Source organism: Dipodomys spectabilis, unplaced genomic scaffold (genome assembly GCF_019054845.1).
Source record: "Dipodomys spectabilis isolate Male_0828 unplaced genomic scaffold, ASM1905484v1 ptg000002l, whole genome shotgun sequence".
Classification (NCBI taxonomy): Eukaryota; Metazoa; Chordata; class Mammalia; order Rodentia; family Heteromyidae; genus Dipodomys; species Dipodomys spectabilis.
In genome coordinates this window covers 294871-320175 of record NW_024870679.1, presented here as the reverse complement: position 1 = coordinate 320175, position 25305 = coordinate 294871, and the positions used below count along the sequence as shown (strand labels likewise).

General features: G+C 40.9%; 1 pseudogene; it reads left to right on the top strand.

The window, feature by feature from the left end:
- The first annotated feature begins 223 nt into the window (after nucleotides 1-223).
- LOC122108660 overlaps nucleotides 224-25305 on the top strand; it is an 87055-nt pseudogene continuing 61973 nt past the window's right edge.

Here is a 25305-nt window from a genome sequence, read left to right as displayed (position 1 = left end):
TGTACTTGCTCCTGGGGTTGCCACTAGATCTGTATTCTATTAATCTTTTATTCTTTCTTCCACTTCTTTTTTTGGGGGGTGCAGGTTAACATGGCATCAGAATCCACTGTGATGGCTGCCATTTGAGAAAGAGCAGCTGATGGTGAACCCCAAGGCAGTCAAGGTTCTTGAAGCGATTACACAGCCTGTGGTGGTGGTAGCCATTGTAGGAAAGTATCATACAGGAAAACCCTAACTGATGAACCACCTGGCAGGACACAACCAAGGTGAGTGTTTTCCAGGACAGGAGGCATTTGCTGGGATCATTGATAATGCAAGGTAATCATGATTGTTTTACCATCAAGAAGAATCTGACTCCTGCTAAGGGAAAAACTTGCAATGTTTATTAAGATTGACATGAAAGCTTATCCTTTTAAATCCATACTCATAAGATCTCACCCTACTCCTGTAAAAAACAGGAATTTTCCTTATTCTGTTTAGTGACCTTCAAGAATAGTATTCTGATGCAATCCAATCTTACCTACTCAGTTCCTGTGATTATTTCCTTCCTCTCACTGATATAATTTTGTTAAGGCTGTAGAATCAATGTGAATGTCACTCAGTATGCTTTGTTTATAAAAGTGAAATGAAGGAAGATTGTGAGATATAAGGAAAGCTGTAAAAATTTCATTTTCTAGAAAAAATAATGCTTTATAATTTTTACGAATTTGGTGAGTCTATAATTACAAACTAAAGGCCTTATAAATAAGGTACAAAAATTGTTTCCCATACTGTCATTTGTATTCCTTATTTTGTTAAATGCAGGTGATTTTCATTTCATTTTATTTTATTCTATTTTTTACTAATAATACTGATTTTATTATTTTAATTGTCATAGAACTTAAGGTATAATGTGATTTTATTTGTTGCTGTTGTTTTTTCCTTTGTATGTTCTTCCTCCTATAGTTTATCCCTGTTGTCACTGTACTTGATTTTGGTACCCTGCATCTTGCATATATATTTGTCTAATCTGGGGTGGGGAAGGAGAAGAACAAAACACTGAAACAAGGACACAGGATGACCCATTGCAACAAGGAAACCCACAGGATAGTATATTGGAATCAAACTTTACAACTTTGCGGGGGTTGGGGTGTTCGGGGAAGAGTGTGTGAGGTAGAGGAGGGAAGGGATAGTGGGACAACAACAGGGAAGGGGTAACAATGATCAACAAGTAATGTATTCATTGCTTTACTCATGTAATTTTAACTTCTCTGTATAGCATCTTTACAATACAATAAAAAGAATTACAAATATCTAAAGAGAAAAATAAAAATAAAAAGAGCTAAAAAAAAAAGAACTTAAGATATAGTTTTAGTATGTATAATAAATATTATAGTAGTATAAATAATATGTAGCATATATAGTATATACTATATATACTATGAATACTATTTTATATAGTATATATTATATATGCAATAATTATATATACTGTATTATATATATATTATATAGTATTATACTATAATAGTATGTATATTTTTTTTATAAATATATATTTTCATTGTGAAAATACAGTACAGAGGGGTTACAATTACATGGGCAGGATAATGAGTACATTTCTTATCAAGCATTGTAACCTCTTCATTTTTTTCCCCTTCCCATTCCTTTGCATCCTCCTCCCCCCTTCCCCGCAGGAAATTTGTAAAGTTCATTTTTCAACATAACGATTGTACTTCTCATTGTTGCAATGGGTCTTCTTTTATCCCTGTTTTAACGATTTGTTTTTTTTCCCTTCCCCTCCACATGCACCAACATCATACATAGTGAAAGCAGGAGTTGTACCATGAGGGGGAGACATACAATGCAACAAAGACATAATCTTATAAATATGTTAGAAACAATCCCATGAAAGATCTCTCTCTCTTTTTTTTTTGTCAGTCGTGGAGCTTGAGCTCTAGGCCTGGGAGCTGTCCCTGAGGAATTCAGCTCAAGGCTCATGCTCTACCACTTGAACAATAATGCCACTTCTAGTTTTCTGGTGGTTTTTTAAATTATTATTGTGGTTAAGTGATTACATAATTTCCCAAATTTCACAGTATTGTGGGATAGTGATGCTCATTTAAAGTCACAAATTCATTCTACCTTTCCTGGAGCAAATTGTCTATCACGGTCTATAACATTTAATAGCGTACACATATACACCATACATGTGATCAGCAGCATGAGGTTATATAGTAGTGGTTCAACCAGATGAGTGGAAGTTCTTTGTTTCTTAAGTCCTGTTAATTTTGTCCTATCACCTTACATTTTGGATTTAACATCCACTTATCAGGGAGACCATGTACCGTTTGTCTCTTTGCTCTTGGCTTACCTCGCTCAACAAGATTACTTCTAGCTCCATCCATTTCCCTGCAAATGCCATTATTTTGTCCTTTCTAATGTCTGGGTAGTATTCCATTGTGTATAGATACCACAACTTTTGGATCCATTCATCTGTGTTGGGGCATCTGGGTTGTTTCCATATCCTAGCTATTGTGAACAGTGCTGCAATAAACATGGAGGTGCATGTGTCCTTGTATATTGGTTCCTGTTGTTCAGGGTAGATGCCTAGAAGTGGTCTGACTGGGTCATAAGGGAGGTCAATATTTAGCTTTCTGAGGACCCTCCAGACTGCTTTCCAAAGTGGTTGTATAAGTGTACATTCCCACCTGCGGCGAACGCCTTCTCGGCCAGCGAGGAAGAACGACCACCACACCAGGAGTCATCTCAGATCACACTTTATTGGAGAGCTTTTGAGTTGATGGGAGAGCTTGAGCGAGAGACCCCGTGTACAGAAACGTGGCCGCTTATATATGGAATAGGAACATGAGTCGTTCTATCATTGGTGGTCTGCCTTTCACCGCCACCAGGTGCCACGGGATTGGCTGGGGACTCTACGTGGCTCGCGCATGCACAAAGCCCGGGACCCACAGTCCCGCCAAGCACTGCCTAATATGGAGTTGTTTACCTCAAAGCTGCAAGGAAGTGGGCGCCATCTTGTAATGGCGTTCGCCCCGGCTCCCCGCAGTTCCCCCTTTTTGTTTTTGGCAAGAGTAAGAGTAGAGGTAGAGTAGAGTAGAGGTAAGAGTAGAGGTCTGTTCCTGAATAGAAGAGGACAATGCAAAGCCTTCGTTCCAGGTTACCTCTCCCCAGAGGATGGCCCGCCAGTCCGATGCCTTTTTTCCAGGGGTGGGGAAAGCACGGCATCAACCCACATGCAAACAGACTTGCTCTTCTTGAGGAGATGGAGGTCTTCCCCAAGTGCAGTGCATACGCCTAGCACCCTGTCCCGTATTTAAGCTGCATACCTGTCCCGGTGCAATGGGATCCCCTGATCCCTTGGGGTGCTAAGGCTATGCAGGATGGCAGGGCTTAATTGCCCTTTAGGGCTGACAGCCAAATCTGGGGTGAGGATCCACTTTCCAAGGCGGCTAATGCTTGTGAGATAACAACCTTGTCCCTTCTGGTTTGGGCTCGAAGGCGACAGACCAACCATAGGCAGACTGTGCATCCTCCCAAGCAGCAGGCCAAAAACATCCCAACTCCCACTCACTCTTTAAACCAGGAAACAGCAGAGGAGATCCAAGACTGGAGTCCCTCCACCAATCCGGGGTCCACTCACGTTGAGTTCACTGTAACAGTGGCAATCCGCAGCTGATCCAGCATCTCATCAAATTCACCAGTCCAATTACCTAAAAGATAACAAATAATCGTGGGAAAAGTCTGGCATCATGTTTGACTGGCATCGGTCTCGGGAACACCGACAGGATCCCCCATCTGTGTTCCTCCTGTCTGGGGCAGATCTTGACCATCAGTAGTATCATCATTATCAGAGATTTCGCAGTCATTTTTCTTCTTTTCTTGGTCTTCTTTGACAAGTCGTGTCAACCGACTCGGGACCCAATGTGGCGTTTCTTGATCCTGAGGAAAAACACAAACAACTCCCCTGGATCTCATAATAACCGGATCCGGTCCATACCATTTATTATTGATAACATCCTTCCACATGACCACGTCTTTAATATCCATGGAGTTTCCCATCATATGCCGATATGCGGCGGACTGATTATTGTCATTTAAAATTAAAAAATTAAGGGTAAAAAGTGCAAGAGAAAGTCTTTCCCTGGGGGACGCTGACTCAGCAATTCCCCCTTTTTGTTTTTGAAGCATTTCTTTTAAACTTTTATTAGCTCTCTCTACTATACCTTGTCCTTGTGGATTGTAGGGTAATCCTGTGGTGTGGGCAACCTGCATTTGTGCGCAAAAGGCGCGAAAACCATGGGAAGTATAAGCAGGGCCATTATCCGTCTTAAGTCTAAGGGGCTTTCCCCAAGCTGCCCAAGCTTCTAAGCAGTGTATTTTGACATGAGACACCTTTTCTCCTGCCAAAGGTGTGGCATGAATGACACCAGAAAAGGTGTCCACAGACACATGTAAATATTTCAGTTTACCAAATTCTATCAGGTGAGTAACATCCATTTGCCATAGGGTGTTTGGTCTCAACCCCCTGGGGTTTACCCCCACATGGGGAGGATGAAGAAAGGTAACACAAAATTTACAAGCTTTAACAATATCTCTTGCCACATGCCTGGGTAAATTATATCTTTTTCTAAGGGTATTTGCGGGTACATGATACAATCTATGAAAGTCCTTTGCCAATTCTACAGGATCAGCAGCAACCAGGGCCACAGCCCGAGTTGCCTGGTCCGCCAGGGCATTACACCTCGCTATCGGGCCCGGCAACATAGAGTGGGCGCGAAAATGTCCAATATAAAAAGGGTGTTTTCTGTATAAAATAAGGGATTGAATCTGTAACAAAACATTAGAAATTGTGCTGGCCTGCTTAACTGAAGCAGCAACTTCAAGGGAAGCAATGGCATTTACAACATATAAGGAATCAGAAAATAAGTTAAAAGGTTGATCAAATCTTTTAAAAACTTCAAGCACAATCAAACATTCAACACCCTGCGGAACATTTGGCCGAAAATGAAGGACCACTGGTTGTTGGTGTCCTTCAACAAAAAAGGCGCCTTGTCCAGACTCTGATCCATCCGTAAAGATGGTCAAGGCATTAACTAGGGGTTCCTTTGAAGTAACAACAGGGAAATACACTAAATTTTTACTAATAATAGCAAGCAAAGGATGTTTAGGATAATGATTATCAATTACATTGGGAAATGAGCAAACAAGAACCGCCCAAGTATCCACGGTAGCGGCCAAAATCTCAACTTGTTCACGGGTGTATGGAATAATTAACTTATCTGGAACCTTTGCAAAGTGTGTTAAACAATATTTTATGCCCAAAAGTGCTTGTTTAGCCACTAATTCAGGAAAATATTGGACTGTCTTTGCTCCCACCGAGTTGCCATGAAGCCACCACAAGGGGCCATTTTGCCACAGAACCCCCGTGGGGTAATTTTTTGTTTTTAATATACACAAATCAATAGGTAATTTTAAATCAAACCGTAAAAGTTGAGCCCTAGACAAAGCTGCCTCAACCTTTTGTAGGGAATTTAGTGCTAAAGGTGTCAGGGATCTAGAGGAGGTGACTTCAGGGTCGCCCTCCAAAATGGCAAACAAAGGTAACAACTCTGACCGAGGGATATTAAGAAATCCCCTTATCCAATTAATATCTCCGGCCAATTGCTGAAAATCATTAAGTGTTTTAAGATGACCAATTTGAATGGAAAGTTTTTGTGGCTTAATCTCAGTGGGGGAAACAACGGTCCCCAGAAATTGAACAACACTAGACTGTTGAACCTTTTCAGGGGCAATAATCAATCCTTTGTCAGTTAAGGTTTTTGACACCCGCCCAAACACTCTATGGAGAATCTCTATGGAGGGCGCAGCCAACAGAATATCATCCATATAATGGATAATCCGCACTTTTGGGAAATCTTTCCTAACAGGGGTTAGTGCAGCCCCCACAAACAGTTGACAAATTGTGGGGCTATTGGCCATCCCTTGGGGGAGAACTCTCCACTGATAGCGAGCATCCGGGGTTTCATGATTAACAGAGGGTAAGGTGAAGGCGAAGCGCTCCCTATCCTTCTCATAAAGAGGTATGGAAAAGAAACAATCCTTAATATCTAAAGCTAAAATGGGCCACTCTCGAGGTAACGCAGAAAGTAATGGAAGTCCCCTTTGAATTGGCCCCATAATTTGCATCTGGGCATTTACTGCTCTAAGGTCATGTAATAATCTCCATTTTCCAGAGGCCTTTTTAATCACAAAAATTGGGGTATTCCAAGATGACACTGAAGGTTCAACATGCCCCAGCTGCAGCTGTTCCTGGACAAGAGTTTGAGCCGCTTCCAATTTTTCTCGAGAGAGGGGCCACTGAGGAACCCATACCGCCTTTTGTGTTAACCAAGGTATGGGTACCGCACCTTCAGTGGAAGCTTTGTTTTCAGAGGCCCCTAAGAAAAACCCAAACCCTTTCTGTCCTGCTTAGGAAGTGGCTCTATCGGCTCCTTGCATCCTTGGAGACATCGACCAAGCCCCAAGGCCGGAACAAATCCTTGCTGTTTCATCATATTCTGACTGGCCTCAGAGTAATCATTGGTTAAAGTTAGCTTCAGCTGTTGCTGCACATCTCTTCCCCAAAGATTGACTGGGACGTCTACCACAAATGGCTGCATTTTTCCAACCTGGCCTTCGTCTGTTCTCCAAGTCAATTCTTTTGCACTTAACTGTGGGGCATCAGCATAGCCCAGCCCTTGCAAGGTCTGGGAGGATTTTTGAGTTGGCCATTGCTTTGGCCACACCCCTCTTTGGATGATGCTTCTATCTGCCCCTGTATCCACCAGTCCCTCAAATCTTCTCCCTTCCACTTGGAGAGTTAGCATGGGTCTTTGGTCTAAAGTTATGGACAGGCATGTAAGGTCGACTCCAGTGGAGCCTAGCCCTTTATCTCCTCTCTTTATCTCCTTAGCAGGGAAGTTGCCATGAAGAGAAGGCAAAAGCAGGAGCTGTGCGATTCTATCCCCGGGAGAAATGGACACCACTCCATGGGGGACATGGCAGAGGACCTTGATAGTCCCCGTATAGTCAGGGTCAATCACTCCCGGGAAAATTATTAATCCTCTCATTGTGGAGGAGGAGCGTCCTAAAACTATTCCTACAGTGCCTTCATCTAGGGGTCCTGTCATGTCCGTCTCCACAATCTGGACTCCCATCTGCTGTGTTAATACCAGTCCGGAGGTGGCACAGAGGTCCAACCCTGTGGAGCCTGAGGTTGCTCTTTTTGGCTGGGGGTTTTTGCGGGTGCTGTCCGGGAGCCGGAGTCTGAAATGCCCTGTAAATTTTCGGGCCCTGGGGACGAGGGCCCTTTTCCCTGTTTTTTGGCTCTTGTTTTGAATCAGTGTTTGGAATAATTTGGGGGATAGGATGTCCATTGATGTCTCTAACTGATCTGCATTCGTTGGCCCAATGCTTCCCCTTTTTACAACGAGGACACACCCCTGGAGTCCTTGGCTGCCTGGGCGTGTTTTGCGCAGGACCACCATTTTGTGGGCACTGCCGTTTAAAATGTCCCAACTGGCCACACCGAAAACATCCTTTTCCTTTATTATCTTTTGCGGCCCTGGCAGCCGACAAGACAGCAGCCGCCAGCCCCGCATTGGTCAGGGGGCCACCCACTTCTCTGCAGGCTCTTAACCAAGCTTCTAGGCTTTGGGTTCTTACTGGGGTAATTGCCCTCTGACATTCCTTGGTGCTTTGTTAAAAAATGATTTGTTGTACAAATGGCATGGCTGTTTCCAGATTTCCTAACACCCGCTCGGCTGTCTCTAGCATACGGGCAACAAAATAAGAAAATGGCTCATTAGGGGCCTGAGTGATTTTTGTCAGATTGCCAGCCATCTCTCCCTTGTTTGGGAGGGCTCGCCAGGATTTGTAAAAAAGAGTATTCACTTGTCGATACACTTCAAAGGGATATCCTGTTTGATCTACAGCATAGGGTCCCTGCCCGAGAAGCATATCTACGGTCCAGTCCGGGTGCCCATCACGGACATTTTGTCTGTATTGGGCTTGAGCCTTGTCTTGAACAATAGACCGGAAATTGAGGAACTGCCCATGATTAAGACAGGTACGGGCTACCTCAAACCAGTCCGTGGGCGTCATAGCATTGACGATCAGTCTTCGGAGCAGGGCAGTGGTATAATTAGCCGTTACTCCATAAGTCCGGACTGCCTCAACTAAATCCTTAAGCTGGGAGTAGGAAACCGGCTAAAAATTTCTTTCATTAGTAATTGGATTTTCAAAAACTGGAAAGGCGGCCGCCAGCCGCGACCAGGTGCTCCCTTTTATAAAGTGACTCCGCCCCGCCGGCGGATACGGCGGGGGGGGGGGGGGGGGGGGGCCGACGGGTGAGGGCCAGCTCCTTTCCTCCTTTCTGGCTGCTGCGGTACTCTTATCGTTTGGGGACGCCACCCCCCATATCTGTCTGCCTCATACTCAGCCGCAGCCTCTTCTAAGTCTTCATTATCAGCTGGATCGAGCTGCTCTCCCTCCTCCTCTAACATTTCTTCCTCTGAGTCACTCACAGGATCACTGCGTTCTTGGTCTTGCCCTTCCACATGTAGGGCTGAGAACCGGTTTGAAAATTCCTTCAAAGAAGGGTATAGGGGTCTCCTTGAGACCCCCTCTTTGTGGTTATCCCCACAACGCAGACAGGCACAGAGAACCACCAGAAAGACAAACCACAAAGGAAGCAGCAATGCAAGCAACCAATAGTCCATAGTAAAAAACAGCATACCTAGGGATACTTACCGACGTCTCCTCTCCGTGTGTTGAGTTCTGGCTCCTGTTCGGCCTCTCGCGTGGTTCCCGGGTTTCGGCACCACTTGCGGCGAACGCCTTCTCGGCCAGCGAGGAAGAACGACCACCACACCAGGAGTCTTCTCAGATCACACTTTATTGGAGAGCTTTTGAGTTGATGGGAGAGCTTGAGCGAGAGACCCCGTGTACAGAAACGTGGCCGCTTATATATGGAATAGGAACACGGGTCGTTCTATCATTGGTCGTCTGCCTTTCACCATCACCAGGTGCCACGGGATTGGCTGGGGACTCTACGTGGCTCGCGCATGCGCAAAGCCCGGGACCCACAGTCCCGCCAAGCACTGCCTAATATGGAGTTGTTTACCTCAAAGCTGCAAGGAAGTGGGCGCCATCTTGTAATGGCGTTCGCCCCAGCTCCCCGCACCCACCAACAGCGTAATAGGGTTCCTCTTTCTCTGCATCCCCTCCAGCATTTGTCGTTGGCTGACTTGTGGATGGGAAACATTCTGACTGGGGTAAGGTGGTATCTCAAGGTTGTCTTTATTTGCTTTTCCTTCATAACCAGGGATGGTGAACATTTCCTCATGTGTTTCTTTGCCATTTTTATTTGTTCATTTGAGAAGTCTCTCTTTAGTAATTGGTTTGTTAGTTTTGGGAGGGATTAGTTTCTTGAGTTCCCTGTATATACTGGATAATAACCCCTTGTCTGATATATTGCTGGTAAATATTTTTTCCCAATTAGTTTGTTGTCTTTCTAGCTTGGTTGAAATAGCTTTAGCTGTGCAGAAGCTTTTTATTTTAAGCTTTTTATTTTATTTCTTGTAGAATCTCTCTCCAATTTGTTTTGACCCTGGGACTCTGTTCAGGAAGTTCCTTCCTGTGCCTATTAGTTCAAGTGTCTTTCCTACTCTGTCCTGCAGTAGTTTCAGAGATTCAGGTTTAATGTTAAGGTCTTTAATCCATTTGTGTTGATGTTGGTGCTTGGTGATAGGCTGGGGTCCACTTTTAGTCTTCTGCATGTTGCTGCCCATTTTTCCCAGCACCAGTGGTTGAAGAGGCTGTGTTTCTTCCATTGTATATCTTTGGCTCCTGTGTCAAATCTAAGCTGACAGTAGGCCTGAGGATTTATTTCTGGATCTTCTATTCTATTCCATTGGTCTTCGGGTCGGTTTTTGTGCCAGTACCATGCTGTCTTTGTTATTATAGCTCTATATTAGAGTTTGAAGTTCGGCATGGATATCCCTCCCATGTTGTCTTTATTCCCTTAAACTGTTTTGGCTATTCTAGGTCTTTTGTTGTTCCATATGAATGTTTGGACTATTTTCTGCATTTCAGAGATGTACGTCATTGGGATTTTAATAGGAATTGCATTGAATTTGTACATTAATTTTGGCAGTATTACCATTTTCACTATATTAAGTCTGCCTGTCCAAGAGCATGGGAGGTCTTTCCATTTCCTAGTGTCTTCTGCAATTTCTTTCTTTAACTTTTATAGTTTTCATTAAACAATTCTTTTATATCTTTGGTTAGGTTAATTCCTAAATATTTTATTCTTGGGGAGGTTATTGTGAGTGGGGTTGCTCCCTTTATTTCCCTCTGTTCTTGTTCATTGTCAATGTACAGGAAGGCAACTGATTTTTGTGGGTTGATTTTGTATCCTGCTATTTTGCCTAAGTGATTTATGATTTCTAAGAGTTTGGAGATAGAGTTTTTGGGATTGTGAAGGTATAGTATCATGTCATCTGCAAAACAGTATAGTTTAACTTCTTCTTTCCCTATGCGGATCCCTTTAATGTCTTTTCCTTGCCTTATTGCCCTGGCTGAGGGTTCCAGGACTACATTGAAAAGGAGTGGAGACAGTAGGCATCCTTGTCTTGTTCCTGATTTTCATAGAATTGGTTGTAGCTTTTCCCCATTAAGTATAATAATGGCTATTGGTCTTTCATAAATGACTTGTATTGTTTTAAGAAATATTCCTTCTATTCCTATTTTCTCCAGAGCTTTTAGCATGAATGAATGTTGAATTTTATCAAAAGCCTTTTCTGCATCTGTGGAGATAATCATGTGATTCTTGACCTTGGCTCTGTTGCTGTGTTGGATTACATTTATTGACTTACTTATGTTAAACCATTCTTGCATATCTGGGATGATGTCTACCTGGTCGTAGCGTATGGTTTTTTTCTAATATGTTTCTGGATTTTGTTAGCTAGAATCTTGTTAAGGATCTTTGCATCTGTGTTCGTCAAAGAAATTGGCCTGTAATTCTCTTTTTTGGTTGGGTCTTTGGTGTTGGGATGAGTGTGATATTGTCTTCATAGAATGAGCTCGGGCTAGCGCCCTCCTTCTCTGTTTCTCTGAAGAGCTTGAGGAGTATGGGTATTAGTTCTTCTTTAAAGGTCCTATAGAATTCTGCTGTGAATCCATCTGGTCCTGGGCTTATTTTTTGTTGGAAAACTTCTGATTGCTTTCTGTATCTTGTTGTAGGATATTAGCTTATTTAATTCATTTACTTCTTCTTTGCTTGTATTTATCTAAAAATGCACCCATTTCTGTCAGGTTTTCTTCCTTTAGAGAGTATAACTTTTGAAAGTAGTCCATTAAGATTGTTTGAATATCTTGGGTATGTGTTGTGATTTTTCCCGTGGCATACCTAATTCTGTTAATATGGGTTTCCTCTCTTCTTTTTTATAATTAATCTTGCCAATTTTACTTATTTTTTCAAAGAACCAGCTTTTTGTTTGGTTAATTTTGGCTATGGTTCTCCGATTCCCTAATTCATTAATCTCTGCTCTTAGTTTGGTTATCTGGCTCCATCTGGTAAATTTAGGTTTCCTTTTTTCATGTTTTCCTAGCTGTTTTAATTGCAACATGAGATTATTTAATTGGTCTGTCTCTATTTTCTTGATGTGGGCACTGAGGGCAATAAATTTGCCCCTCAGGACTGCTTTTACTGTGTCCCACTAGTTTCTTTGCCAGGTATTTTCATTTTCATTGAGTTGTAGGAAATTTTTTATTTCTTCTTTGATCTCTTCCATTACCCAGGCATTGCTAAGAATTGTATTGTTCAATTTCCATGTATTAGAGTAATTTCTGTGGTATGGTTTGTTATTGAGAACTAGCTTGATTCTACTGTGGTCAGATAGGATATAGGGGATTATGTCAATCCCCTTGTATTTGCTTAAGTTCCTTGCATGAACTAGGATATCATCTATTTTGGAGAAAGTTCCATGAGCTGCTGAGAAGAATGTGTACTGTGTTGTTTTAGGGTGAAATACTCGGTAGATGTGAGTTAGTTTCTCTTGAAGTATGGCCTCACTTAATTCGGTAGCTTCTTTGCCAATCCTCTGGTTGGTAGACCTGTCCTTTGGTGAGAGTGGGGTGTTAAAGTCTCCTAGTATTATCGTGTTGGTATCTATTTTATTCTGTAAGTTTGAGAGTATTTGCTTAACATATTTGGATTCACCAATGTTTGGGGAATATAAGTTGATGATGGTAATATTCTCCTCTTGGATTGTTCCCTGTATTAATATGTAGTGTCTGTCCTTATCTTTTTGTACTGATTTTAATAAAAAGTTTATCTTGTCAGATATCGGGATAGCTACAGCTTCTTTCTTACTGGGGGCATTTGATTGGTAGATCCTTTTCCAACTGTTCACTCTGAGTTTGTTTGTATGTTTGCCTGAGAGGTGGGTCTCCTGAATGCAAGAGATGGATGGGTCATGTTTTCTGATCCAATCTGCAGTTCATTTTCTTTTGATTGGTGAATTAAGCCCGTTAATATTAAGAGATAGTATAGAGACATGCATTGTGGTCCCTGTCATTCCCTGTTTTACTCAGTTTTTCTTCTTTCCTTTCCTCCTGTGCTTGCTCAGTTAGACTTCTAGTAATGCCGGTCTGGGTGCAGGTTCCCGTTTCTGGTTGCTTTCTTCAGGTTGTGTTCCCCCTCTTCGTATTCTTTGTAATGCTGGCTAAATGTTTATGTATTCATTTAGTTTTTCTTTGCTATCAAAAATTTTCAGTTCTCCATCAAATGTGAATGCTAGCTTTGCTGGGTATATCAATCTGGGTTGGCAGTTATTGCGTCTCAGGGCTCGTATGGTACTTTCCCAGGCCTTTCTTACATTCAGTGTTTGTGTGGAGAGATCTGCAGTGATTCTAATTTTTTCCCATTGTAGTATAGTTCCTTCTTCATTTTTGCTGCATGCAAGATTGTTTCCTTATTATTCAGATCTATCATTGTTACTATCTTGTGTCTAGAAGTGTTTCTCCTGTTGCTCATTAGGTGTTCTATATGCTTCTGTTATGTAGGTAAGATGTCCTTTTTTGAGATGGGGAAATTTTTCACTGATTATTTTGTTGAATAGGTGTTGCATTCCCTTGCTTTGATATTCCTCAAATTCGTCCACTCCAATTATATGAAGGTTAAATTTCTTGGAATTATCTGCTTGCTCTTGAATTTCCCTTAGGCATAATATAAGTGATTTCCCCATATCTGTCATTTTTTGGTCCAGTTGGTGTATTCTGTCTTCTGTATCTGACACCCTACATTCCATTTCATTCACTCTGTTAACTCTAGCTTCCATTGTGGTTTGCATGGAGGAAATGGACTCATTTATGGATTCGATGTTGGTTCTCAAGTATTGATCTCACCTCTTAAGGAGGTATGTACTGCCTGTATCGTTGCATGTCCCTCGTGTTTGATATCCAACATCTCTTTCGATATTTCGACCCTGTGTTTTTTCAATTTCTGGTCTATTTCTGGCTTTATTTCTTGGGTCATTGCCTCCAGCATCTCTTGGATGTAGCTTTTGTCTTCCATTCCTGCTTTGCTCCCACTGGGGTTCTCTCCTGGGTGGCTGCTGGGTACTGGGGATAGCTTGCTATCCTGGGTGTTGATAAACCTTGTAATTTTTGTCTGTGTTTTTCACATGGGGATTCAAGGATATTGGAGACTAATCTGAAATTTTGTTTTGGTCAATAGGTGTCTATCTTTGCTTGGTTGCTGTTTCTGTATTTGTAGAGAGAGTATGTACCTGATCTTGGTTCTATTGGGGGCCAACCTCCAGCTGCTGGTCTGACCCATATAGGGTTCTCGGCTCTCTGTTGTAGATCACTGGCAGTTCCCGACTTTGGAAGGGTTGAGCAGCCTAGACTGCTCCAGTTTACTCCTACAGGTGCTCTTGGCCAGATTGGATGTGCTGGATGCACTCTCCCAGATGCTGGAGTCTGCTATGGGCTCCTGATGGTTTTTTTTTTTTTTTGGCCGGTTGTGGTCTTGAACTCTGGGCTTGGGCGCTGTCCCTCAGCTCTTCAGCTCAAGGCTGACACCCTACCATTTGAGCCACAGCACCACTTCTGGCCCTTTCTGCTTATGTGGTGCTGAGGAATCAGATCCAGAGCCTCATGCACCCAAGAAAAGCACTCTAGTGCTGAGCCACCTTACCAGCCTGAGCTCCTGCCTACTATCAGGTGCTGGTGGCCTGTGTTGTCCAATTTCCAACCTAGAATATATGTGTCAGATTTTGGTGGGGTTTGAGCTTCCCTTGGCCTGAGCCCCCGGGTCTTTGGTTGTCACAGGCGTGCTTCCCAGGGGATGAAGTTCCGTGTGTCTCTCCCCTCTGCTGAGGCATATGCTCAGCTTCTGATTTTAGTTGGGAGGAGTTGGTTGTGTTGCTTAGGCTCCGGATCCCCAGGCCTGGTCCCTGCCCCCCTCATTTTATTTCTTTTCATTTTTCTTATCTTCAAGTCATTGTACAAAGACACTGCCATTCAAAAAACACTTTATGAATGGAGTGCATCTTGATCAGTGTGGGTGATTTTCTTAAATAATGTCATTTTATTTGGTCCTTGATTTCCAGAAAATCTCTCCCTAGTTCTATTAATCCTCTGCTTATGAAGGCTCCCTTCTTTATATTTTACATCATCTCTATTAGCTCATTATCTTATAATATCTCACAATATTAGATTCTTAGAACTTAAAACACACCCATATTATTTTTTTTCCCTTTGGTTGCAGGTTTCCCTGTGAGCAGAACAGTGAGGCCTCAAACAAAAGGCAACTGGATGTGGTGTATGACTCACCCATCAATACCAAATTTTTCCTTGGTCCTTCTGGACACTGAGGGTCTGGGTGATGTGGAGAAGGTAAATCAAAATCATGGAGAATTCTCCTTTGGTGGTTTTTTTTTAACTTACCATGTATCACCTTAATTAAATATCCACTGCTTACTTCAGTTCCCTAAACTACAAATCCAGTTATGAATTGAGGCTAAATTGTTTCTTTGCATTACTCTGATAAACTCTAATATTTTGTTGTATTATTATTCTTAAAAAAACTTTCCTTTTTCTGACTCTGTTTTGTGGAAGTGGGTCACTAGGTCTAGCCCATTCTTCCTTTTTCTATTACTCTTGGGCATCAAAGTCAGGGTTTTGTGCATCCTAGACAGTGTTCTACAATTGTGCTTCGACCTCAACCTATTAGAGATATCTTAGTGTGAGATGGTAGTGATATTAAACTCTACCTGTGACACAGGTATGCAAGGAAAGCGCTCTACCACTGAGCCACCTTCCCAGCCCCCATAGTTCTATTTTTTTATACTTCATGATCAATCTCATCCTGAATCTTGATTCTGGCTCTATCTTTCAGCCTTTTACACATGCTCACTGCTTTGGTCAAATGATATGACTGTGTGATACATATGTATGGCTTATACTTTATAATATTTCTCATGTGTCTTCCATTAGTTTTACCATGTGTATGATCTTTTAATCTCTACTTCTGTCAACTTTTTAAATAAATGAAGCACATTGAAACAATAGGTATTATCCCATTGAGACACTCACATGTGTAAAGCATTTTTTCAATTTATTAAAATGGTCAATTTTTTCTCACACAATAAAATCTTAGTGTATTATTGGCAGAGATGATCATCTTGGATATATATGCCCATATGTTGCATTTTTTATATACAGTATAGATGATGGTTTTTCTTTAATATTGTGGTCTCCTGTATATAGTTGCTGTAGAATCTATTTTATGCACATTGACAATACCTTCACTTGAAGGAAACCAAGACCTGAGGAAAATCACTGTGAATGATGAAAAGGAAGTAAAAAATTAGGTTTTTGTTTTTGGTTTTTTTTTGGTGGTCATGGGGCTTGAACTCTGGGCCTGGGTGCTGTCTCTGAGCTCTTCAGCTCAAGGCAAGCACTCTACCACTTGAGCCACAATGCCACTTCCAGCTTTTTCTGCTGATGTGGTGCTGAGAAATTGAACCCAGGGACTCTTTCATGCAAGGCAAGTACTCTACCACAGAGTCACCTTCCTAGCCCCAAAACTTAGGATATGTTTTTCAATTTTGGTCTTCTCTGTATTCTCTATTTCAACTGTAGTCCTAAATGAACAATAAAGGAAAGAATGACACAAGTAAACTTCACTGTCCCTTGTTCTCATGTGCTCTCTAGGGTAATCCTAAGAATGACTCATGGATCTTTGCCTTGTCCATTCTACTCAGCAGCACCTTTGTCTACAACAGTATGGAAACCATCAACCAGCAAGCCCTGGAGCAGCTGTAGTATCCTTCCAGGAAAAGAATAGTCATGCTGTATTGAGTTTAGGAAAATGATAACTAACCCTGTTTCTTTTTTTATTTTTATTTTATAGCTCTTCTTTTATTACTTTGTTAATTCTTTGTTTTTAATTGTAAAGATACTGTACAAAAGGTGAGCAAGGTAATGAGTACATTTCCTATTAATCATTGTTGCCTCCTCCATTGTTTTCCCCCATCACTGTTTCCCTCACAACTACACTCCCCCTATCCCGCCACCTAAATTGTAAAGTTCATTTTTCAACGTAGTGTCTTCTACATCTCATGGTTAAAATGGGTCAACCTGTATCCTTATTGAAGCATTTTGGTTTTTCCCTTCCCCTCCCCAAATTAGAGAAGTGTATATACAAGATGCAGGGCATCGGAATCAAATACAATGAAAACAAGGGTTATACCGTGGGGGAGGAACATACAAAGAAACTCAAAATATCACATCGTATATTTAAATATGTTAACAACTATAGCAAGAAAGAAAAAACATATTTGTATCACTATCTTGGGATTCATTTTGCTTAACATGATCTTATATGGTCATATGTACATAGCGTTTGACCTTTTCTGCTTGTCCTAGACATATACTATTTGATGCAGATAAGGGAAACCATGGGACCTATGTTTCTTTGGGCCTGGCTTACTTCACTTCATATAATTTTTTCCAAGTCTTTCCATCATCTAATAAATAATAAATGGGTCGATGCCATTCTTTCTGAGGGGAGGCATAAAATTCATATATATATATATATGTATGTATCTCATTTTCTTGATCCATTCATCTACTGAGGGGCATCTGGTTTGGTTCCATATCTTAGCTATGGTAAATAATGCTGCAATAAAGAGTTGTGCTGGTATCCTTAGTATGGCCTTGTTTGTGATCCTTTGGGTAAATACCCAAAAGTGGGATTGCTGGGTCATAGGGAGTTGTATGTGTAGTCTTTTGAGGAACTTCCATACTGCTTTCCAAAGTGTTAACCGTGTTTCTTTATGTAACTCGGTTTTCCTGGTTGAGGAAGGGTACCTAACACAAAATGGAATATTATCAATGGGTTTGTAGGTGAGATCTGAAACTTGTTTATGATGTTTTGTGCTTTTCATTCCTTAGCTAAGATCTCAGCTATGTAACTGAACTAAGAGAGCTAATCAGGGCAAAGTCCACTAAGAAGTCTGATGAAATGGATGACTGATGAATTTGTGTGTTTCCTTCCAGACTTTGGGCTGTTTGGGATTTCATTCTGGAGCTGGAGTTAAATGGGCAGCCCATCACAGAGGATGAATATCTAGATAATGCCTTAAAGTTTATTCCAGGTATCAGAGGGAGGCCCCGGGCGGGGAAGGGGTGTGGCAGGGAAGGTCAGTCACCAATGGGTGTGTATGCTATAATAAGATACACTGATTATTGAAAGGCTACTGGTTTTTTAAAAAAATGTAATGACGCTTCTTATACTTTATAGTCCTCTAGTATTGTATATGAAAAGAATTCTCAAATCTAAAGAAGTTAAATATTTCAAGAGAGCATTTAATGAAACAGTACATGTGAGCAAATGATTTAAAGAGTTGTATCAATTCTCATGGATCTTGATCAGTGTGGGTGATTTTCTTAAATAAGGTCATTTTATTTGGTCCTTGATTTCCAGAAAATCTGACCCTAGTTCTATTAATCCTCTGCTTATGAAGGCTCCCTTCTTTGTATTTTACATCATCTCTATTAGCTCATTATCTTATATCACAATATTAGGTTCTCAGAACTTAAAACACACCCATATTATTTTTTTTCCTTTGGTTACAGGTTTCCCTGTGGGCAGAACAGTGAGGCCTCAAACAACAGGCATCTGGATCTGGTGTGTGACTCACCCAACGAAACCAAATTTTTCCTTGGTCCTTCTGGACACTGAGGGTCTGGGTGATGTGGAGATGGTAAATCAAAATCATGGAGAATTCTCCTTGGTTGGGTTTTTTTAACTTACCATGTATCACCTTAATTAAATATCCACTGCTTACTTCAGTTCCCTAAACTTCAAATCCAGTTATGAATTGAGGCTAAATTATTTCTTTGTATTACTGTGATAAACTCTAATATTTTGTTGTATTATTATTCTTTTTTTTTTTTTGTCTGTTGGGGGGCTTGAACTCTGGGCCTGGGCGCTGTCCCTCAGCTCTTCAGCTCAAGGCGAGCACTCTACCACTTGAGCTACAGCGCCACTTCCGGTTTTCTGGTGGTTTATTGGAGATAGGAGTCTCACGGTCTCTCCTGCCCGGGCTGGCTTTGAACCGCGATCCTCAGATCTCAGCCTCCTGTGTAGCTAGGATTACAGGCGTGAGCCACCAGCGCCCAGCTGTATTATTACTCTTAAAAAAACTTTCCTGATAGTTCCGGGAAGATCGTGGAGGAGAAGCTGAAGGCTGAACAAGCTCTCGCATAGAAAGCAGTTTTAGAGTTCCAGTGAACAATCCTAAGCCAGAGAATCACACCAAGTGTGCCATCATAGGTCAGAGAGTTAGGCCATAGAGGGAATATCCAGGCAAGGAGACAGCTCTGAGCTCTTACCAGCAGCCGCCACCGCCGCAGCGGAAGCGGTGGTGGTGGTGGCGGCCACAGATGCCATACCTGAATAACAGAGAATCAGGGACAAAGGAGCCAGACACAGTAGGCTAGCGGATTCTACTCAACACCAGCAAGAACCGACAAGGAGCGGACATCTTCATCCTGCAGTTCGCAGACCAGAGACGACCCAGGAACCAAGACTAGGCGTGAGTAGAAGCCTGAGGTCCTCACTCCTTCGCAGGGAGCAGAGGAGGGAAGGCCACCCTTCCCCCCCAGTACCGGAGATCTCTATCTTGGATACAGACAAAGCTCGGAGGAGCTGCTAGCTCCAACTCAGGCCTTGGAATAAAAGGAGTCATTTAGCAGGTCACAAGAACTTAATGGCGTAACCTGCCAGACTCAGCTCCACCCTGGGAAAAGTCACCCAGCTCGGGAAGCCAGCCCTAGGAGTGGCTTTCTTCACTGTGGAATCAGAGCCAGAGGCTGCCCCTCCCTTTAGCAGCCTCGACAATCAATTGAAATTCAGTAAACAGAAACCCAGAGAATGGCTCCAGGCTGAGCTCTGTGAGTTTCTTACAAACCAGCCCCCGGGAAAAGCTACTGTTTGTTGAAAGGCCTCAACTCTACCCAGAAACTAGCCTCATCACAGTGTCTCCCTCTTTTGTGATACTCAAAGCAGATCTGCCTCCCATTGAACTAGCCTGCGAGGAGCATGGCAAAATCCTGGGTAAAGCAGAGCATTTTTCTGCCTGTTCGAACAAACTGACTTAAGAAACCAACCAAGCCACAGGACCACAAGCAGACCAGAGACTCCAACAAGAGGCTAGTTACGGACACAAGGGAGATACAGGATTTTTCCCACCCTTCCCAAAAAAATCAAAGAACTATTTTCTTCTTTTTCTTCTTCATTTTTTTTTTTTTTGGTACCTTATATAAAAATTTTTTTTCTTTTCTAAAACTTTTTCTAATCTTTAATTTTTGCCATTTTTGAAAAAAATTGTTTTCCAGTAACTTTTTTTCCCTCTTATAATTTTTATTTTAGGGATACATGTGTGTGTGCATTTTTCTTTATTTTTTTTTTTTGTTTTCTGTCTCTTTTATGTAAAATTATCTTTTTTTTTTTGTTTAGCTCTACTGAACTTCTGATCTTTTTTTCTTCCTTTCTTTCCTTTTCACCTTTTCCTCTCTTTCGTTCTTCTTTATGTGACTTAATTGTTGTCCTGCACATCATCAGATAAACCCGTAGTTGACTATTAGACCCTATCCCCCATTGTGTACACACTTAATCCACAAATTTATTACCCAATTCAAAACCTCTGAGACTTAAATTCCTTAATAGCAGTACTACCTCTTTATACGTATATAATATTTTAAGCATTTTTATTTAAAAATTTTTCACATCTCCTTTCTATCCCTCCCCTTCTCTCATTATATTCACGTTCTTCTCTAAATAGATTGTTTTCGATTCTACATACTATTATTAATTTTTACTTTTCTATTTTTTCTGGTCTCTTTACTTTTCCCTTTGTCTTTCTTCTTTTTTTCTCTCTCTCTACTTTCATCTTACCCAACCTATTTCCTGCTTTGAGATTAGGACTTAGTTAACTCTCCCTGTGCCTTCCCAAATCACTCTATTCCCATTTTTTACCCACATCTCTCCCTAACCCTAATAAGTACTGGTTTTCCAAGTTCTTCTTTGCGGTTTGTAGCCCATTAATATATAGTTGTTTCATGTTGAATAGATGTATCTGTTGAACTAGATTGTACCTGTAGACTATTGAGTGTGCAAATTCGGACTTTGGTTGATGCTTGCCTTAAGATAGTGTTCTAGCACAAAACCGATGCTATTTTCATCTCAAATGGTCAGAGTAAGCTGGAAAAACACAAGAAAAATGGCAAGTCCGGGTATCTCAACTCCCACTCTTGATAATCAGGGGACAGACAGATAATGAATAATCCAGAGGAGAGTTCCCAAATAGGTCTACAAACACTGCTGGCAAACATGATAAATGAAAAGATTGAAAACACACAAAGGACTCTGTATGAGCGTGATAGGGAGAGAGAGGAGGCAATCCAAAAGTTTATAGAGGAATATTATAAGCTTGAGGAAGCTATTCAAAAATTGATACAGGATTTGCGTGAGCAGCTTGAGAATACTCAAAGAGAAAGGCAGGAATGGCGTGAGCAGGCTGAGAACACTCAAAGAGAACTACAGGAATCATATGAATGGGAGGAAGCTAAGCAAAGAGTAATACAGGAATTGAGAGAGCAGGAAGAGAATACACAAAGATCACTAAAGGCATTCATGGAATCCATTAACAAAGAGCTGAAGGAAGTCAGGGAGAACACAAAGGGAATGCTGAATGGAACCCAACAGAAGGAATGGGAGTCCAAGGAAATCATAACCAATCAACTAAGTGATTTGAGAATAAACACTGAACACCAAATTAAGAAAGTAAAGAAGTTCATACAAGATCTAAAACAAAGCTTCAACAAAGAATTTGAAGCCATCAAAGCTGACCAATTACAAGGAAAAGAAATAAAAAACAAAGTAGAAAATCTCGACAGCAGGTTAGACCATGCAGAAGATCGAATCTCAGGGATTGAAGACAGCCTAGATATTATAGAGAAAGAACATACAACCATCCAAGACAAGTTCAAGAAATATGATAGATCTATCCAACACTTGGAAGACACCATCAGAAGGCCTAATCTAAGAAAATGGGTGTAGAGGAGCACCTAGAAACAGAAGTTAATGGTCTAGGAAATTTGTTTAACAGGATCCTAGCAGAGAACTTCCCAAACATGCAAAAAGATAGGCCTATTCAGATACAGGAATCTTTTAGAACCCCAAATAGACCAGACCAGAATAGGACATTCCACTGTCACAATATAATCCACACAGGATCAACTCAGAACAAGGAAAAGATCCTTAAAGCTGTCAGAGAGAAAAGGGTAATCACTTATAAAGGGAAACCAATTAGAATCATCTCTGATTTCTCAGCAGAGACAATCAAAGCAAGAAGAGCCTGGAATGATGTATGCCATGCCCTAAAAACAAACAATGATCAACCAAGAATACTGTACCCAGGTAAACTCTCCTTCATAACTGAAGACCAAATAAAAACCTTCCATAGCAAAGAAAAATTGAAACAATACATCTCCACCAAACCAGCCCTACAAAAGTTTCTTAAAGATGTCCTACACATAGAAAACCAACAAGACCACAATAAAGGCCAGGAAACTGCAACCAAACTGAGAATCCAGGAACCATAGGAAGAACCCAGTTTTTGCAGCCCCCAAGAAGGTGGATAACATGGCAGGAACTCCCAAGTACCTCTCAGTCCTATCTTTCAACATTAACGGACTTAACTCTCCAATTATGGGACATAGATTGTCTAGTTGGATTAAAAAACAAGATCCTTCGATCTGCTGCCTTCAGGAGTCACATCTTGCCCATAAAAGCAAACACATTTTCAATGTTAAAGGCTGGAACAAAATCTACCAAGCAAATGGCCCCCATAAACAGGCAGGAGTTGCAATCCTAATATCAGATAAAATAGACTTCAAATTAAAATTCATGAGAAGAGATAAAGAAGGTCGCTACATACTAATTAAGGGATCTCTCCTTCAGGAATATATTACAATTCTAAATATCTATTCCTCAAACGATGGAGCAAGCAAATTTATCCAAGAAACACTACTTTCCCTCAAATCCCACATAGATCCAAAGACATTAATTGTTGGGGATTTTAACATACCACTCTCTGCACTAGATAGATCAACTCTGCAAAAACTCAACAGAGAAACCGCAGATCTAAACAGCTGCATAGATCAACTAGATTTAACAGACATGTACCGAACATTTCACCCAGCAGCATCAGAATACATGTTTTTCTCAGCAGCACATGGAATATTTTCTAAAATAGAGCACATTATAGGCCACAAAGCAAACTTGTCCAAATTCAGAATTATTGAAGTTATACCTTGCATTCTCTCAGACCACAAGGGAATAAAATTAGGACTCAACACCAAAAGCCACCAAAGAAAGTCTGGTATCACATGGAGGCTGAACAACACACTGCTGAATCACAAGTGGGTCATGGAAGAGATTAGAAAGGAAATTCAAATGTTCATGTTATTCAATAAATATGAGCACACAAATTACCAGCTCCTCTGGGACACAGCAAAGGCAGTACTCAGAGGCAAGTTTATAGCTCTGAGCTCCTATATCAACGAATTGGAGAGATCTGAAACCAACAATTTAATGACACATCTAAACCTCCTTGAAAAAGAGCAGCAAGATAAACCCCAATCCAGTAGACGGAAAGAAATAATCAAAATTAAATCAGAATTAAATGAATTAGAATCCAAAAAAACTATAGAAAGAATCAACAAAACAAAGAGTTGGTTCTTCGAAAAACTTAACAAAATTGACAGACCCTTAGCAAATCTTATCAGAAAAAGAAGAGAACACACCCAAATAAACTCAGAGATGAGAATGGAAACATCACCACGGAAACAACCAAGATTCAGCACATTATAAGGGAATACTTCTCAAAACTTTTTGCTAATAAGTTTGAGAACTTGACAGAAGTGGACCATTTCCTAGCAAATATTGACAGGCCAAAACTAAACCAAGATGTGTTAAACCAGCTTAACAGGCCCATATCAAGCATTGAAATAGAAACAGCAATAAGAGACCTCCCAGCTAAGAAAAGTCCAGGACCAGATGGTTTTACAGCGGAATTCTACAAGGCCTTTAAACAGAGCTCACACCAATACTCCTCCAACTCTTCAATGAAATTGAAAGAGGAAGTTCACTACCGAACACATTCTATGAAGCCATCATAACCCTCATCCCAAAACCAGGCAGGGACTCATCAAAGAAAGAGAACTATAGACCCATTACTTTGATGAACATTGATGCAAAACTTCTCAACAAAATTTTGGCCAATCGACTTCAACAATTCATCCAAAAAATCATACACCACTATCAAACAGGATTCATTTCAGGAATGCAAAGCTGGTTCAATATATGCAAATCAATTAATATTATTCATCACATCAACAGGAGCAAGAATAAGAACCACATGGTTATCTCAATAGATGCAGAAAAAGCATTCGACAAGATCCAACACCCCTTTCTGATGAAGGTTTTGGAAAAATTACGAATCCATGAAAGATTCCTCAATACAATAAAGGCTGTATATGACAAACCTACAGCCACATTATACTTAATGGTGAAAAACTAAAGCCATTTCCTCTTAACTCAGGAACAAGACAAGGATGTCCACTCTCTGCACTTCTCTTCAATCTAGTATTATAATGTCTAGCTACAGCAATAAGACAAGATGCAAATATAAAGGGGATCCAAATATGGAAAAGAAATAAAACTCTCCCTCTTTGCAGATGACATGATCTTGTATTTAAAGAATCCCATAGACTCCACATCCAAATTACTCAAGCTGATTCAAAACTTTGGCAAAGTAGCAGGGTATAAAATTAACCCCTCAAAATCAATGGCTTTTCTGTATGACAACAATGAGAAAAGTGTGGCTGAAATTAGGAAAGTAACTCCATCTGTAATAGCCCCACAAAAAATTAAATACCTAGGAATTAACTTAACCAAAGAAGTGAAGGACTTCTATGATGAAAACTTTAAAATCTTGAAACAGGAAATCAAAACAGAACTTAGAAAATGGCAAAACCTCCCATGCGCCTGGATTGGAAAGATTAACATTGTGAAAATGGCAATACTTCCCAAGGCTATCTACAAATTCAAAGGGATACCTATCAAAATTCCACCCTCATTATTCAAGGAAATAGAAGAGGCAATCCAAAAATTCATATGGAACAATAAAAGACCCCGAATATCAAAAATTTTCTCAATGGGAAGAGCACTGCTGGAGGAATATCAATACCAAATTTCAAACTCTACTATAAGTCATAGTAATCAAAAGAGCTTGGTATTGGCATAAGAACAGACCTCAGGACCAATGGAATAGAATTGAAAACCCAGAAATGAAACTACAGACTTATAGCCATCTAATCTTCGATAAGGGAGCTAAAAAAAATGAATGGAAGAAAGACAGCCACTTCGGTAAATAGTGCTGGCAAAATTGGTTAACTACTTGTAGAAAACTAAAGCTAGAGCCTTATATATCACCCTGCACCAGAATCAACTCTCTGAAGAAGAAAGAAGGATGGCCAATAGACACATGAAGAAATGCTCAACCTCCCTAGCCATAAAAGAAATGCAAATCAAACAACATTGAGATACCACCTCACCCCAGTTAGAATGGCTATAATCAAGAACTCTAACAACAACAGATGCTGGAGGGGATGTGGACAGAA